Consider the following 15,826-nt stretch of genomic DNA (forward strand, 5'->3'; position numbering starts at 1 on the left):
AAACGTATCTTTATGGTTTTGGGGTGGGGAGGAAACTGGAGTGCGTGGAGGAAACCCATGCAGACACGGATATACAGTGGTGTGAAAAACTATTTGCCCCCTTCCTGATTTCGTATTCTTTTGCATGTTTGTCACACTTAAATGTTTTTGCTCATCAAAAACCGTTAACCATTAGTTAACCTCCTGAGCGATAATCCCGAGCTGAGCTCGGGGTATATCGCGCAGGAGGATTTCTCAGGCCCTGGTGGGCCGATTTGCATAATTTTTTTTTTGTTACACGCAGCTAGCACTTTGCTAGCTGCGTGTAACTTCCGATCGCCGCCGCTCGCCGCCGATCCGCCGCCGCTCGCCGTGCCGCGCAGCCCCCCCCCCTACCCGACCCCTTACGCAGCCTGGCCAATCAGTGCCAGGCAGTGCTGAGGGGTGGATCGGGACTCCCTCTGACGTCACGACGTCCATGACGTCGGTGACGTCATCCCGCCCCGTCGCCATGGCGACCGGGGAAGCCCAGCAGGAAGTCCCGTTCTGAACGGGATTTCCTGCTTACTCTGATCGCCGAAGGCGATCGGAGTGGGTGGGGGGATGCCGCTGCGCTGCGGCTATCATGTAGCGAGCCCTGGGCTCGCTACATGATTTAAAAAATAAAAAAATTAAAAAAATAGTGCTGCGCCACCTCCTGGGCGATATAATTGTATCGCCCAGAGGGTTAAAGATAACATAATTGAACACAAAATGCAGTTTTAAATGATGGTTTTTATTATTTAGTGAGAAAAAAACCTCAAAACCTACATGGCCCTGTGTAAAAAAGAAATTGCCCCCTGAACCTAATAACTGGTTGGGCCACCCTTAGCAGCAATAACTGCAATCAAGCGTTTGTGATAACTTGCAACAAGTCTTTTACAGCGCTCTGGAGGAATTTTGGCCCACTCATCTTTGCAGAATTGTTGTAATTCAGCTTTATTTGAGGGTTTTCTAGCATGAACTGCCTTTTTAAGATCATGCCACAACATCTCAATAGGATTCAGGTCAGGGCTTTGACTAGGCCCTAGGTTCTCAACGTGTGGTACGTGTACCCCAGGGGGTACTTCTGATGGTTCCAGGGGGTACTCGGGCTTTATATACTTAACCAAGAATAACAAATTTAGAGTTGTAGAAAATGATAAATCCTATTTAAACAACACCAAATTAGTGTTTTAGCTATTTAAAAGCAATAGTAAAGGCTTGGAAATAGTTTAGAACCAATTATCATGTACTAGCTTTAAATATATATTTGTCAAGGGGTACTTGTGATAATATTTACTATGCTGGGGGGTACTTGGTGAGTACAGGGATTTAAAAGGGGTACATACCAATAAAATGTTGAGAAACACTGGACTAGGCCACTCCAAAGTCTTCATTTTGTTTTTCTTCAGCCAATCAGAGGTGGATTTGCTGGTGTCTTTTGGGTCATTGTCCTGCTGCAGCACCCAAGATCACTTCAGCTTGAGTTGACGAACAGATGGCCGGACATTCTCCTTCAGGATTTTTTGGTAGACAGTAGAATTCATGGTTCCATCTATCACAGCAAGCCTTTCACCTCTTGAAGCTGCAAAACAACCCAAGACCATCACACTACCACCACCATATTTTACTGTTGGTATGATGTTCTTTTGCTGAAATGCTGTGTTACTTCTACGACAGATTTAACAGGACACGCACCTTCCAAAAAGTTCAACTTTTGTCTCGGCGGTCCACAAGGTATTTTGCCACAAGTCTTGGCAATCATTGAGATGTTTTTTTAGCAAAATTGAGACGAGCCTTAATGTTCTTTTTGCTTAAAAGTGGTTTGCGCCTTGTATATCTGCCATGCAGGCCGTTTTTGCCCAGTCTCTTTCTTATGGTGGAGTTGTGAACACTGACCTTAATTGAGGCAAGTGAGGCCTGCAGTTCTTTAGATGTTGTCCTGGGGTCTTTTGTGGCCTCTCGGATGAGTTTTCTCTGCGCTCTTGGGGTAATTTTGGTCTGCCGGCCACTCCTGGGAAGGTTCATCACTGTTGCCTTTTGTGGATGATGGCTCTCACTGTGGTTCGCTGGAGTCCCAAAGCTTTAGAAACGGCTTTATGACCTTTACCAGACTGATAGATCTCAATTACAGTACTTTGTTCTCATTTGTTCCTGAATTTCTTTGGATCTTGGCATGATGTCTAGCTTTTGAGGTGCTTTTGGTCTACTTCTCTGTATCAGATAGCTCCTATTTAAGTGATTTCTTGATTGAAACAGGTGTGGCAGTAATCAGGCCTGGGGGTGACTACAGAAATTGAACTCAGGTGTGATAAACCACAGTTAAGTTATTTTTTAACAAGGGGGGCAATCACTTTTTCACACAGGGCTATGTAGGTTTTGAGTTTTTTTCCTCACTAAATAATAAAAACCATCATTTAAAACTGCATTTTATGTTCAATCATGTTATCTTTGACTAATAGTGAACGGTTTTTGATGAGCAGAAACATTTAAGTGTGACAAACATGCAAAAGAATAAGAAATCAGGAAGGGGGCAAATCGTTTTTCACACCACTGTAACATACAAACTCCGTGCAGATAGTGCCCTGGCTGAGATTGAAACTGGGGAACGGGGTCGATTTATTAATGTATTTTTAAACAATACCAGTTACCTGGCTATCCTGCTGATCTTCTGCCTCTAATACTCTCAGCCATAGATCTTGAACAAGCATGCATATCAGATGTTTCTGACTGAGTCAGCCACATGCTTGTTTCTGGTGTGTCATTCCGACACTACTGCAGCCAAAAAGAACAGCAGGTCTGCCGGGCAAATGCTATTGTTTAAAGGAAAATAAATAGAAAAGCATCCATGGCCGATCGTAAGGGAGCAATACTCAGGCGAAAGCCTGAGCGATGCTCCCATGTTACGGGCGATGGGGAGCGAGGTTTTACCCTGTGGTGCTGTCCTTCAGCACCACGGCCTCGCTCGCCACACATGCTCACATCCACCGACATCTTCCGCTGCTGCATCTAGGGGTCTCCTTTAATAAGGAGACTCCCAGAGCTTCCCGCCGGGCTGCTGCTCATCTCTGAAGCCCCCCAGTAGCTGTGCAGGTACTGTAAATCAATTTCCTTCCTAGGGTGAAAAGAACTCGCTGGGTGATAATATCGCCCAAGCAAGTTTTTTTTACACCCTGCTTAGGGCTAAATGCAATTGGATCAGGCAATGTTATCGTCGCCTGATTATCGGACTCACCAGCGTTTAACGCTGGCGAGTCTGACAATTGCATCTGGCCCATTGTCTGTTAGGTCCCGTTCACATCTGAGCGTGTTGCCTGCGATTTTGGCAAAACGCTCAAGTGCTAGCGCTTTTTAAAGCGCTAGTGCCATAATACCCTATGGGCCCAATCTCACTTGGGCGATATGCGTTAATCACCGGCGAATAACGCAAATCACCAACCGCACATTTGTATCCTGCACCATTTTTAGGCGATTTCCCGGTGATCGCGTTTAGTGCTATAGAAGCATTAATAGCGATTGCGAAAAATCGGCAAGTGTGAATGGCGATTTTTTTTTGCGTTTAACCAGCAAAAATCGCCAGAGCAAAGTGCTAGCAAAAGCACTAGCATTTGGCAAGTGTGAATGGGCCTAAAGCTCATCAAATGAGCTGCATTTGCTATAACTGATGAGTTTGTTACAAGGTGATAAATAAATTGCCGCTGTTTGTGAGGATACTGATCAACCACTGCTTTTACACCTCTTCACTGTCTCCTTGCTAAATGCAAACACAGTTAACCAGCTGAAAACACTTGTACAGGATGTACACCCATCTGCACCCACACAAGCACTAAATGCTTATGAATGTTTGCAATATTATTTCCCTCCTTTTAACAGGAATTATGCTGTCCTCCTTGTCTGTTATAATTGCTTCCCATGTGCTAAGGTAGGTACCTAGATGGAGCTGTAGTCGGCCCAATGCTCATCAGTCTGGCATCACTCCATGGGTAAATGACCTCAAATGTCCCTCTTTTATTAACACCAGCTTTCATTACTCTGAAACTTCCAGGGGTTGACTTACCAGGATCAGTGTAAATTAAATTATTTCTGTACAGCCCTTGTATGTCAAAAGCTGACCCGTACTATTTCAATGCCTGCCCTGCACATAGCCTTTACCAAGCCCTTTTGCAGCACATATGGTTCAAACTGAAATCAAAGGCCATGCTTGATTAGTTAGACTTTAAGTGATCTAGCCTGTTGCCATGAGAGCTGTTGTTAAAGAGGAGCTCCAGTGAAAATAATGTAATTTAAATAAAAAGTGCTTAATTTTGACAATAATTATATATAAATGATTTAGCCAGTGTTTGCTCATTGTAAAATATTTCCTCTCTCTGATTTACATTCTGACATTTATTACATGGTGACATTTTTACTGCTGGCAGGTGAAGTCACTAGAAGGAGATGCTGCTTGCTTTTTTGGCACTTGGAAACAGCTGTTATTTTCCACAATGCAACAAGGCTCCCACAGTGTGATGTCAGGACCTCAGAGCTGTGAGCCGCTGACATCACACTCTGGGAGAGGTTTCACCATAAAATCAGCCATACAGAGCTCCCTGCTAATCTGTTTGAGAAAAGGAATGGATTTCTCATGGGAAAGGGGTATAAGCTACTGATTGGGATGAAGTTTAATTCTTGATAACGGTTTCTCTTTAAGCATTGTTCTGTTTCTGCTTCCAATCACTGTACAAGTTTTGAATTCCTGGTCAGGGGACGTCTGGTTGGTGGTCTGCTTTATACTCTTGATTTTAGCAGTCAGGCTAGGTGCTCCCAGAAAAATAAGGTCTTAGCTCTCTGCATGTTGCTGCTAGCAGGGGAAACCTAGATGCCAGACCCGGGGTTCCTCTGCATGAGAGTTTCTAAACTGCTGTTGCTACAGGATTGGATCCTAGTAAAACAGACAGGACCCCACAGCCGTAACAAGCCATCTGATTACTTGAGACATCCAGAACACCCTTGAGACCTCACATGGCCATCCAACTAGAGATGGCCTAAACTGTTCGCCAGTGGACAGTTCCTGGCAAAGAACACATGTTCACGTCGGCAGGCAAACACATGGTGCGTTTGACCCGCCCCCTATACATCTACATGGAGCCAAAAAATTACCCCTCACCCCAGAGTCAGCAGGCACATGGCAGCCAATCAGCTATCACTCCCTCCTGGACCACACCCTACTCTATGTAAACACCAGCATGGCAGCCATTTTACACTCTGGCTGTGTGCTGTGAAGGAGTGTAGGGAGAGAGTTGTGCTGTGTTGCAGTGATAGCGTTAGTGAGGCATATGTTCTCTGTCCCCAGTGGAGTTTCTTGCTGCTATTACAGCATCCTGAACACCCAAGAGCCCTTATAAGAGCTGCTACATTGTTGTTTTTTTGCAATTTTTATATTGCAGTTCTGTGTGTCTAATGACTGTCCAGTACACTGACTTTAGCTGTTACACACAGGTGTGCACACTGCTGCTAGCATTCCGTAAATTTTTTTACAATTTTAGCTGTCCGTAAATTCCATAAGGAATTCAGCAGCGTCCGTAAGGGCCGCTCTGTGAGCAGGAGGGAAGCAGCGCAGAGAAGAGGGAGAGCTGTGGGATCAGTGGTGGGAAAGGGCGGACATCTCCCTCCCCCTTCCCTCACCTTAGGGCACTCCCTTCCTCGCTCGCTCTCCCCTCCAGAACGAAGTGTGGTGTGGTGGCTGGCAGCGGGCTTAACTTACCAACGTCTCGCTCCAAGCGCCGGAAGTTCTGGTGCCGCTGCTCTGGTCTGGACCAGACCAGACTAGTGGCAAATCCATCCCGCGCCTGTAACGAGACGTTGGTAAGTTAAGCCCGCTGCCAGCCACCGCACCACACTTCATTCTGGAGGGGAGAGCGAGCGAGGGAGTGCCCTAAGGTAAGGGAAGGGGGGGAGATGGCCCCCCTTCCCCGCTGATCCCACAGCTCTCCCTCTTCTCTGCGCTGTTCCCCTCCTGCTGGGGGCACACCTGGCTACCTATTCTGGGGACATATACCCCTGCCTACATATACTGGGCACATATACCCCTGCCTACATATACTGGGCACATATACCCCTGGCTACCTGTTCTGGGGACATCTCTACCCCTGGCTACCTGTTCTGTGGACATCTATACCGCTGGCCACCTATCCTGGGGACACCTATAGACCCGGGGCTACCTATTTTTGGAGAACCACTGCTGTCAGATTAAGTGTATTTTGTGGAACTACTGCCTGATCATGTGTATTATGGGGGAATCGCTGCTGCCAGATTACATCTATTTTTAGGGAACCACTGCCATATTATCTGTATTTTTACGTGGATTTTTGGTGAAATGCTGTAAGATTACATGTATTTTGGGGGAAGGGGGGGGGGCAACACTATGGCAGAGCTCAAACTTCCCCGGCAGACCTTTTACAGCACTACTAAAAACATGTATATTTGGCCCCACCCATGACCACGCCCACATTCTGCTGCGTGACCACGACCATTTTTCGGCGCGCTGCACGCAGCGCAGGGTATTTTGTCAGTAAATTTTTTAGATATTTGGCAGTAAATAATAACGTGAAAGGTTGGCAACACTGGCTGCTAGTGGTACAGTACCTTGCATAATAGCATTTAATAGCATTCAAAAGTGCTGTTTTATTGTTTTTCTTGCTATTGTTATGTTGCAGTCCCATGGCCAGTGCACACTTTAGCCGTTGGAGACCGGTCTGCTGGTCCTAGAAGTGAACTGACTAGATAACCCAATAATCCTTCACGACCACTACTGGCATCATCTAGTATCCACTACTGCCCCTATATAGGGCCTATATTGTGAAGTGATTGTTGCAGATAGTATAAACCCATCTGTCACCTGACCTGCGTGAAGTGACCTTGTTTCCCAAACAACAAAACAGCTGAGTGTCCAGAACCACTACTGGCATCTACTATCCACTACTGACTCCTGTATAAGACCTCACAGGCTGGGCCTTTATTGTGAATTGATTGTTTCAAGTAGTACAAACACATCTGTCACCTGAGGTTATCACTAATGCTCTTTGCAGTAAACGTGCCATTTCATTTGTCAGTGTGAACCGGGCCTAACCGTTACACTACCTGATTGACTTGTACACACGCCAGATGTTTTAAAGCACTTTATTCCGCAAATTTAGGAATGTAATGTGATTTCTGCCCTTTAGCGATTAAAACACGACTTTGTGGCCAGAAACAGTCCCTATAGGTCTTAGAATTCGCCTGCCCATTAAAGCCTATGGTGGTTAGCGTGGTTCGCTGGTTCACGAACATTTGTGGCAAATTCACATTCGCGAATCAAAATTTGATGTTCGCGACATAGCCAACATGTATGATAGCTGGAATCTCTCACTGCTATTTTGGGTCCAATGCTTTGTTGACCCACTGCCTGGACTCCTAACTTGTTGGGACTTTTGGCTTGCTGCTGTGTTTGAACTTGCTGCCTATTGTTGGTGGATTTTGGTGCCCTATTGTGTTTTAAATAACTTAAGTGTTACCCAAAAAAATCTTTCTGTGCTGTTTTTCACAATTCTTTTACAATATAAATAACAGGTTCCAACAAACCACCCTGCTCAGAGTAAGGCCTCTTTCACATGGGAGACTGTAGTGAATTCACCATCTGCCAGATGCTCCCTTGCACCTTCTGGGTGCTTTCCGGTGCAGGCATTGAGTTACATCTGAGCATGGCCGTGGTCTGGCATAACATGCAATATTATAACACCTTGTTCTCTATTCTTTGTTGTCCATATGATTACCCAATCTGCTTTTCTCCCAAAGTAATGTCAGCTGTGTGTGCAAATCCTTCACTAGATCACAATGCAGCAGTGCTGGAAGCTGCAATTACATGGTATGTTATGTCAATGTTTATTCAAAAAGATCTTCAGTTTGGAAAGGTAGCACTATTATACCTGCAATCAATGAAACAGACACACAAAAATCTATGCTGTGTTTGTATTAGACTTATTTTGTGCATTAAGTGATTAAAGAACAATATGGGGGCTCAATACAGCATCAGAGAGACAGACAAGCCTCCATAGCAGAAATTCCGTGCATACACTTATTTTTATGCTAGGCAATTATTTTAATACAGTCTTGTTTCTGGAAGTTTTATGGGTGGCTAATATGTGGGAGAAGAGGGGAAATTTTGACTATAGTTCCACTTAAAAAAAAAACAACTAAAGGTGCATATCTCTCTCACTACAGATTATCTTGGTGATGTCCTGAAGCACCCTGGAAATTGCTTTTTATGTGGGGTGTTATCAGCTAAAGCATTTCCAGTGTCATTTTTTTAATTATAATCTGTGTTTATTACGAAATGTAACTGATATAACTGATATTTTTCGTCTAATCATGTATACCTGTTTCTTTTTATATTGAATGTTTTATGAATCTACTGCTAATCTGTTTCTCATGAATAAAAAAATTCTGCTTAATTCAATAAAGCAGATGCAATAATGCAAAAAACAATAGAAGAACAATAATTACATTAGTAGGAACCATGCAGTGGAGACCATTAGATTTGTTTCAGCTGATTAGTCTAATTCCTGGTACACACCATGCAATTTCCTGTCAAATAGATGCATTAGAATCGATTATTTCCAATAGGTCCGATCTGATTTCTGATCGATTTTCCGATCACGTCTATACAAAATTGATCAGAAAAACTATTTGATATCAGATCAGACCTGTTGGAAATTATCTATTCTACCCATCTATCTGATGGGAAATTGCATGGTGTGTACCAGGCATAAGAGCTGGGCCCACTAGAAATGGCCACTTGCAATGGCCACTCTTTTAAGCTTCCTGCTGTTGTCATTATGGAAGGATATGTGACCCTGGCTGTGTCTGTTTTTCCTCTAGGTCTTCTAAGAGGGGTGCAAGGACTGATTGGCCCTATGGAAAGCAGAGTGAAAAAGACAGCCACTAACTCTCCCACTAAAAGAATAGATTGTAACCAGAAAGTATCACAGATTGTAACAGAAGTTACTCTTCACTTGGGCTGAAATGACCTCATGTATGGTCACAAAGTTGTTGGGTAAATAGATCAGAAAAAACAATATGGACAGGAGAGAAATTTAAGATGCATATTAAAAGGGCCTCTCTACTTCCGGAACAAGGGGCATGGAATTTACATAGCATATAATAAAAGCTGATTATGTAAAAAGACAGAATAATTCATGTTGTTTAAAGAGACACTGAAGTGAAAAAAAATTATGATATAATGATTTGTATGTGTAGTACAGCTAAGAAATAAAACATTAGCAGCAGAGACACAAGTCTAAAGCTGGGTCTACACGGAATGATCCGGCGGCTCGATTAGCCGCCGGATCGACTCTGCCGCATCCCCGCGCGTCCCCGCTCGTCCGCGCGTGCTTCGGATTCGATCCCCCCTCGTTCCCGCTGGCACCGCTTATCTTCCGCTCGATTCTCCGCTATTGTTCGCTCACGGGGAACGAGCGGGGAATCGGCCGCGCCGAGACCGGACCTGTCGGATCTTATCAATCGAACCACATCAGCGGCTCGATTGAAAAGACACATCGTGCCGTGTAGACCCGGCTTAATATTGTTTCCAGCAAAGGAAGCGCTAAGAAACTCCAGTTGTTATACTATGCAAATTAGCCATTGAGCTCCACGACTTTCAAAGCCGCAGAGAACTCTGCCAGACACTTGAGATAATAAGCTTTCAAAGACAATGGGCCTGATGCAATTGTCAGACTCGCCCGTGTTAACCGCTGGTGAGTCGCATTTAGCCCTGGGCAGGGTGCTAAAAGAACTCGCTTGGGCGATATTATCGCCCAGCAAGTTCCTTACACCCTATCCTATTGCACTTTGCATGCCTCTGGGAAGCGATGCTTCCCGGCAGACATGAGCGTTAGCTTAGACCTGCAAAAAGCAGGTCTAAACATGCTAACATGGACCAACAAGAAGAAAAAGAAAACGTGCACCTTCCGTTCTTTGAAATATGTGTTTGTATTCAGCAGTGGTATAACATAACATCGGATCTCTTACATCAGGTTTCCATTAGTGTGACCCATGTTGGACGATGGTGGTGGTGGAGGTGGGTAGCGAGTGTGGATGGCAGAAAGCGACGGCCGTTTCGTGTCACAACGACACTTGGTCACGCTGTGTACCACCTTTGAATGGAAGACGGCCAGTTCCGGGTAAAAGACGGGATAAAGCCCCGCCCCTTCTGGAAAGCCGAATCTTCCATGATTGGAGCTTCAGGCCTGGCCCAACAAGACGGCGCTAAGCGTCATTCGTCACTAGTGCGTCCCTGGGGACGCATCTCAAGAGACTACATTGCCCACAAATCCGAGCGTGCTAGTGCGCTCTGACGTCGCGTCTCAATGGAAATCTCCGTGGAGACAATATACAGGACTACATTACCCATAGTTCAAGGCTACAAATTAAGCTCCGAACTAAAATAGAGAAACGGATTGTCATAGCAACCAAAGAGATCAGAATGTGTCACAATGTTTATTTCTTAAAGTGACAGTGACTCAAAACAGTGAACGCATTAAAAAAGTTAAAAACAATAGGATACTCAGTGACTATTACAAAACGGATCTAGTAGCGACGTTAACTGGACACAGGAATATAGGGGTTCAAAAAGTTCCAAAGAATCCCAATATCCATAAGACTAAGAATATAACCAGATAGAAAAACATTGGAATCACTTTAAGAAATACACATTGTGACACATTCTGATCTCTTTGGGCCTGGCAGACAAGACGACGTTATATATGTTGCCCATAATTTGAAACGTCTTACATGGACCACTTACTAAAAACTGAATGATGTTTTAAATGTATCCTCAGTTTGAAGCTGTGAGGTAATGGTTAATTTCTATCGCCTCTTTGGTTGCTATGACAATCCGTTTCTCTATTTTAGTTCGGAGCTTAATTTGTAGCCTTGAACTATGGGTAATGTAGTCCTGTATATTGTCTCCACGGAGATTTCCATTGAGACGCGACGTCAGAGCGCACTAGCACGCTCGGATTTGTGGGCAATGTAGTCTCTTGAGATGCGTCCCCAGGGACGCACTAGTGACGAATGACGCTTAGCGCCGTCTTGTTGGGCCAGGCCTGAAGCTCCAATCATGGAAGATTCGGCTTTCCGGAAGGGGCGGGGCTTTATCCCGTCTTTTACCCGGAACTGGCCGTCTTCCATTCAAAGGTGGTACACAGCGTGACCAAGTGTCGTTGTGACACGAAACGGCCGTCGCTTTCTGCCATCCACACTCGCTACCCACCTCCACCACCGTCCAACATGGGTCACACTAATGGAAACCTGATGTAAGAGATCCGATGTTATGTTATACCACTGCTGAATACAAACACATATTTCAAAGAACGGAAGGTGCACGTTTTCTTTTTCTTCTTGTTGGTCCATTGATGCATTTGTTCTTTCCCTGTTTACATGGAGCACACGTTCTCGAAGTGGTTTACAGCAGGGATCAAGACGAAAGTGGTGAGATAACTTTTTGCTTTTTTTGCTTCCACTGCACATTCTTTATAGGGAGTGCCGCACTGTACTTTTTTCATTCTCTATATGAAATAACTAAACATGCTAACGCACGTCATCGCCGCTGCATCTGGGGGTCTCCTTTAATAAGGAGACCCCCAGAGCTCCCCGCCGGCCGCCGCTCATCTCCGCTACCCCCCACGTAGCTACAAAGTTAATTGTAAGCAATTTTCTTACCGACGCTTTACACCCGCCGGCCGCCGCATCTCGCCGCAAGTCCCCGCTGTGTAATTACAGTGTACGAGTTACTGTAATTACACTCGCTAATAACAGAGTCCCGGCAATGCATCTTTGAATCAGCCGCCGGGGCTCCCCATTGGTCACAGGCTGAGCCATTTTCATTGGTCCAGCCTGTAAACCAATGGGGAGCTCCGGTAGCTGATTCAAAGATGCTTTGCCGGGACTCTGTTATTAGCGAGTGTAATTCCAGTAACTCGTACACTGTAATTTCACAGCGGGGACTTGCGGCGAGATGAGGCGGCTGTAAAGCGTTGGTAAGAAAATTGCTTACAATTAACTTTATAGTTCCGTGGTTGCGGAGACGAGCGGCGGCCGGTGGGGAGCTTTGGGGGTCTCCTTATTGAAGGAGACCCCCAGATGCAGCGGCGGAAGATGGCGGCGGATGTTCGGCGACAGATGTGCGCATGTGTGGGGAGCGAGGCCGTAGTGCTGATGGACAACACCACAGGGTAAACCTCGCTCCCCATCGCCCGGTAATAGGGAGCATCGCTCAGGCTTTCGCCTGAGTAATGCTCCCTAACGAACGGCCATCGCACGAGTGAAACTGGCAATAGGAATTGCCGGTAATCCTCGTGCGATGGCAAAGTGATAAGTAGCTCGCATCTGCAAGCTACTTATCACCTGGAATAGCATCAGGCCCAATGTATCTTTTTTTCCCTCTGCAGGGAAGATTTTCCAGAGCAGGCTAGTGAACTTTTGAACCCATTTAGAATGCTTGCTGAGTAGTGTCTAAACTGCAAATATTAAAGAATGATGCAATGTTATATAAAAAAACACTATATAACTGAAAGTAAAAATATTTTCTTTGCTACCAAAATTCTAGTAATTATCCGTATTACACAACCAATTCATTATATCATAATTTTTTTTCCGCTTCAGTGTCTCTTTAAATGGTCATCCTTTCACACCCCATTTTCAGAATACAGCAAAAACCTTTCCAGCCATTGGTGATATTGCATTATATAAGTCACTAGTTCTATAACTAGAATGTTCATCTTGATGCTTCAGCACTTAAACCTGAACTTTAAGTGCAGCGAATGTTTCCTTTCCTATCTCTTCTCTAGTAGATAAGCCACACTATTATCAATTCTGAGAATAACCTCTCTTCTCCACCTTTTTATAGTGCCTGAAAGGGTTACTAGGTAATTTTAAATTTCTGCTGTTCCCACTGAGCCCACTGCGCTCTCCTGAGTTTATTTTATACATAGATACTTCAGGGTCAGTTATAGCCGAGAGCTTCTGTGTGCAAAGTAAACTAGCATACATTCAAGGGAAAACAGCAGACTTGTGCTTACATATTGCAATGTATATTACATTATTATGAAAAATGGAAGCTGCAGTAGTAGCTTCAGAGATGGGGGTGTGGGGTGGGGGCAAGTGGACTGATGAACAGATGACATTACTTTAAGTAAAGGCAGGTAGGATAACTATATAGGGAGTTTTTTAATAACTACAACAACAAAACATTTGTAAATTGTTTTTCTCCTGTAGAATGCAAAGTGCATAAGCTTGTCTCAGATCAGTACATAATGAAGTACAAAAAATGTATTTTATGCCAGACTTTTAGTTCCATGTTAAAGGAGAACTCCATGAAATGTTAACGGACTGAACATTCAATAAGAATTTAATTTGCAATGTATATCTAATTATTTTATCCTTCAAAATTAGCAGCACAGGTTTTAATCCCTCGTTTTATCCAGCCAGATGACTTGCTTATTTAAAACACATTGTTAGCATTACAACTTCAAGAGTAGTGCTATCTTTAAATACAATACTAATCTGCCTATCATTACCACAGCTGGGGTGTGGGAAAAAACTTCTGAAAGTCCATTTTAAAATGTAGAAGCTAACAAAAAGTTATTTGTAGAACTCCATAACCAATCGCATTATTTCTTTATTAATTTAATTTCAGCTTGCAGTAAGCCGCTTCTTTTGTTAAAATCCAGACTTTTGTCAATACTTTGTTTTCATCAAGAATAATCAAAATCAATGTACAAATAAGTTATTCGCTGCAATGTGGAGGCACCCAGCTTAAAGGTATGTTTCAGTCTGTATATAAATATAAAAAATATTTCTTCGGTTCCATTACATTTCCAAATCCATTTTCAATCATTAGAGATTGGTGTCACACCTGCAAGTAAAAAAAAAGTGTTACATTTGCAGTACTGTATCCAGATCTTAAAGTAAACCAGAGCGGAGTTAATAAGAAGAATCAATACTTACCATGGGCTTCCTCCAGCCCCATAAGCACATGTAAAGCTCACGCTGTCCTCCCACGGTCTTCCGTTCAACCGCGATCGGCTCCATTAACAGGCTCAGTCGCGTCAATCGGTGCCTTCTGCGCATGCTGACGCGACTGGGGGGGGGGGGGGGGAAGTTGCAGGAGGGAAAGAAACACTGTGTGTGTAATTCCTTATCTTAGTTGCTAAGCACTGCTGGAGACTAGAGCTTGTATTTTAAGGACAGGAAAATTTGAATTAGGATTATATATATCTTCTTCTAAACTTCCTGTCTGTAAAATACAAGCTCTAGTTTATTGGCCAATTTGAAAGAAAAACAGTAACCTTTCAGCTTGTAAGCCTTTTTGTTCCCATCATTGCTGAACTTGTTAGCCTTAATGTTATCACCTAAGTTAGGCAAAAAATATCTAAATCTCGTCATACAAACATCGATTTTAATCACCCAAATGGGCCTCACCAGCCAGCCATCATGACCCCACAGAAATGTGAAACTGGAGCCGGCCACTGCTTCTCTAGATAGCCATCTCTATCCCTAACAATAATTTTGTAGAAGACCTATTTTGCTTCCCCATGAGCCTCCCTAAATTTGACGTCTCCTTGACGACATTTCCACACATCTCAAAAACATACTGATAAGTTAAGTTGCCCTCAAAATTGGCCTTAGACTATAATAGGGGCTTCCATACTTCATTGAAACCAACATATTTAAAATTCCCACTAAGTATTCCCATTGGCCCAGACCTATTTTCCAATGGGAATCTTTGATGCAAGCACCATGGGTCCATGATTTGGTGGTAAGAGTGCAACACGGGCAAATGTCAGAGTGACATAAACCTTGATTCTATTTCATCCATGCACTTTAGGATAGGACATGAATTTATTGGGAAGCTCTTTTTTCCTCAGTATTGTGACAAGTATGCATCATAGCAGGAAGGGATAGAACCCACTGCACATGATGCTGCAATCTGAGGTGCTGTTGCTGTTTCCGGGGTCTGTGATTAATTGATTTCTATTACGATATTACGAGAGTATGTCATGGGGCGATGTATGTAACTGGGGTCCTCCATGGGGGGTCCATCATGGGGGCAGTCATGCCTGACTTCAGGTTGGACATGCCCACAAATTGCTGTCTTGTCACTGCCTCTTTTAATTGTCTCTTCATCCCCCCCCCCCCCCCCGCCACCACCACCACCACCACGCACGCACGCGCGCACACACACACACACACACACACTCCTCATAAGATGCTGTTTCATAGCTTGCCCTAGGTGCTATTTTTCCTTGATACACTACTGTCTGTAATACCAAGTAAATCTGCAAAGAAAATCAAACAGCCCCTGGGAGTTATTTACCTCAGGAGGGGGAAACCTCTGGATCCTACTGAGGCTTCCCCCGTCCTCTTTACCCTCCGGGATCCAGTGCTAGCAGCCCCGAAAAAGTGGGCATGTAAATATTTACCTTCCACACTCCTGCGCAGGGGCAGCCACGGCACTCGGAATACAGCCACTCGGCTGTATTTTGGGGGCTGCCAGCGCTGGATCCTGGAGGGTGAAGAGGAAAGGGAATGCTCATTGGGTTCCAGAGGTTACCCCCTCCTAAGGTAAGTAACCCACAGGGGCTGGGTTTTTTTTCTTACAGTGTCGTAACATATTTATATCTTTACTGAACAACTGGCATACACGGACTAAAATCAAAATGTAGCCCAAAGATACCCTACCCATTGCTGGTGACTAGCATACCAGACCAGCCCAAATTCCTCCACACCACCTGCACACAAAACATACATG

General features: G+C 44.3%; 1 protein-coding gene across 4 annotated transcripts in view; it reads right to left on the reverse strand.

The window, feature by feature from the left end:
• Positions 1–13,675: 13,675 nt before the first annotated feature.
• Positions 13,676–15,826, reverse strand: part of SMPX (small muscle protein X-linked) — a 115,177-nt gene continuing 113,026 nt past the window's right edge. For all 4 annotated transcript variants that reach the window (XM_068265651.1, XM_068265654.1, XM_068265652.1 and 1 more), the window contains exon 5: positions 13,676–13,930. The gene's annotated coding sequence lies outside the window, so the exon portion shown is untranslated. The remainder of the gene's footprint in view (positions 13,931–15,826) is intronic.

Source organism: Hyperolius riggenbachi, chromosome 2 (assembly GCF_040937935.1).
Source record: "Hyperolius riggenbachi isolate aHypRig1 chromosome 2, aHypRig1.pri, whole genome shotgun sequence".
NCBI classification, from domain to species: Eukaryota; Metazoa; Chordata; class Amphibia; order Anura; family Hyperoliidae; genus Hyperolius; species Hyperolius riggenbachi.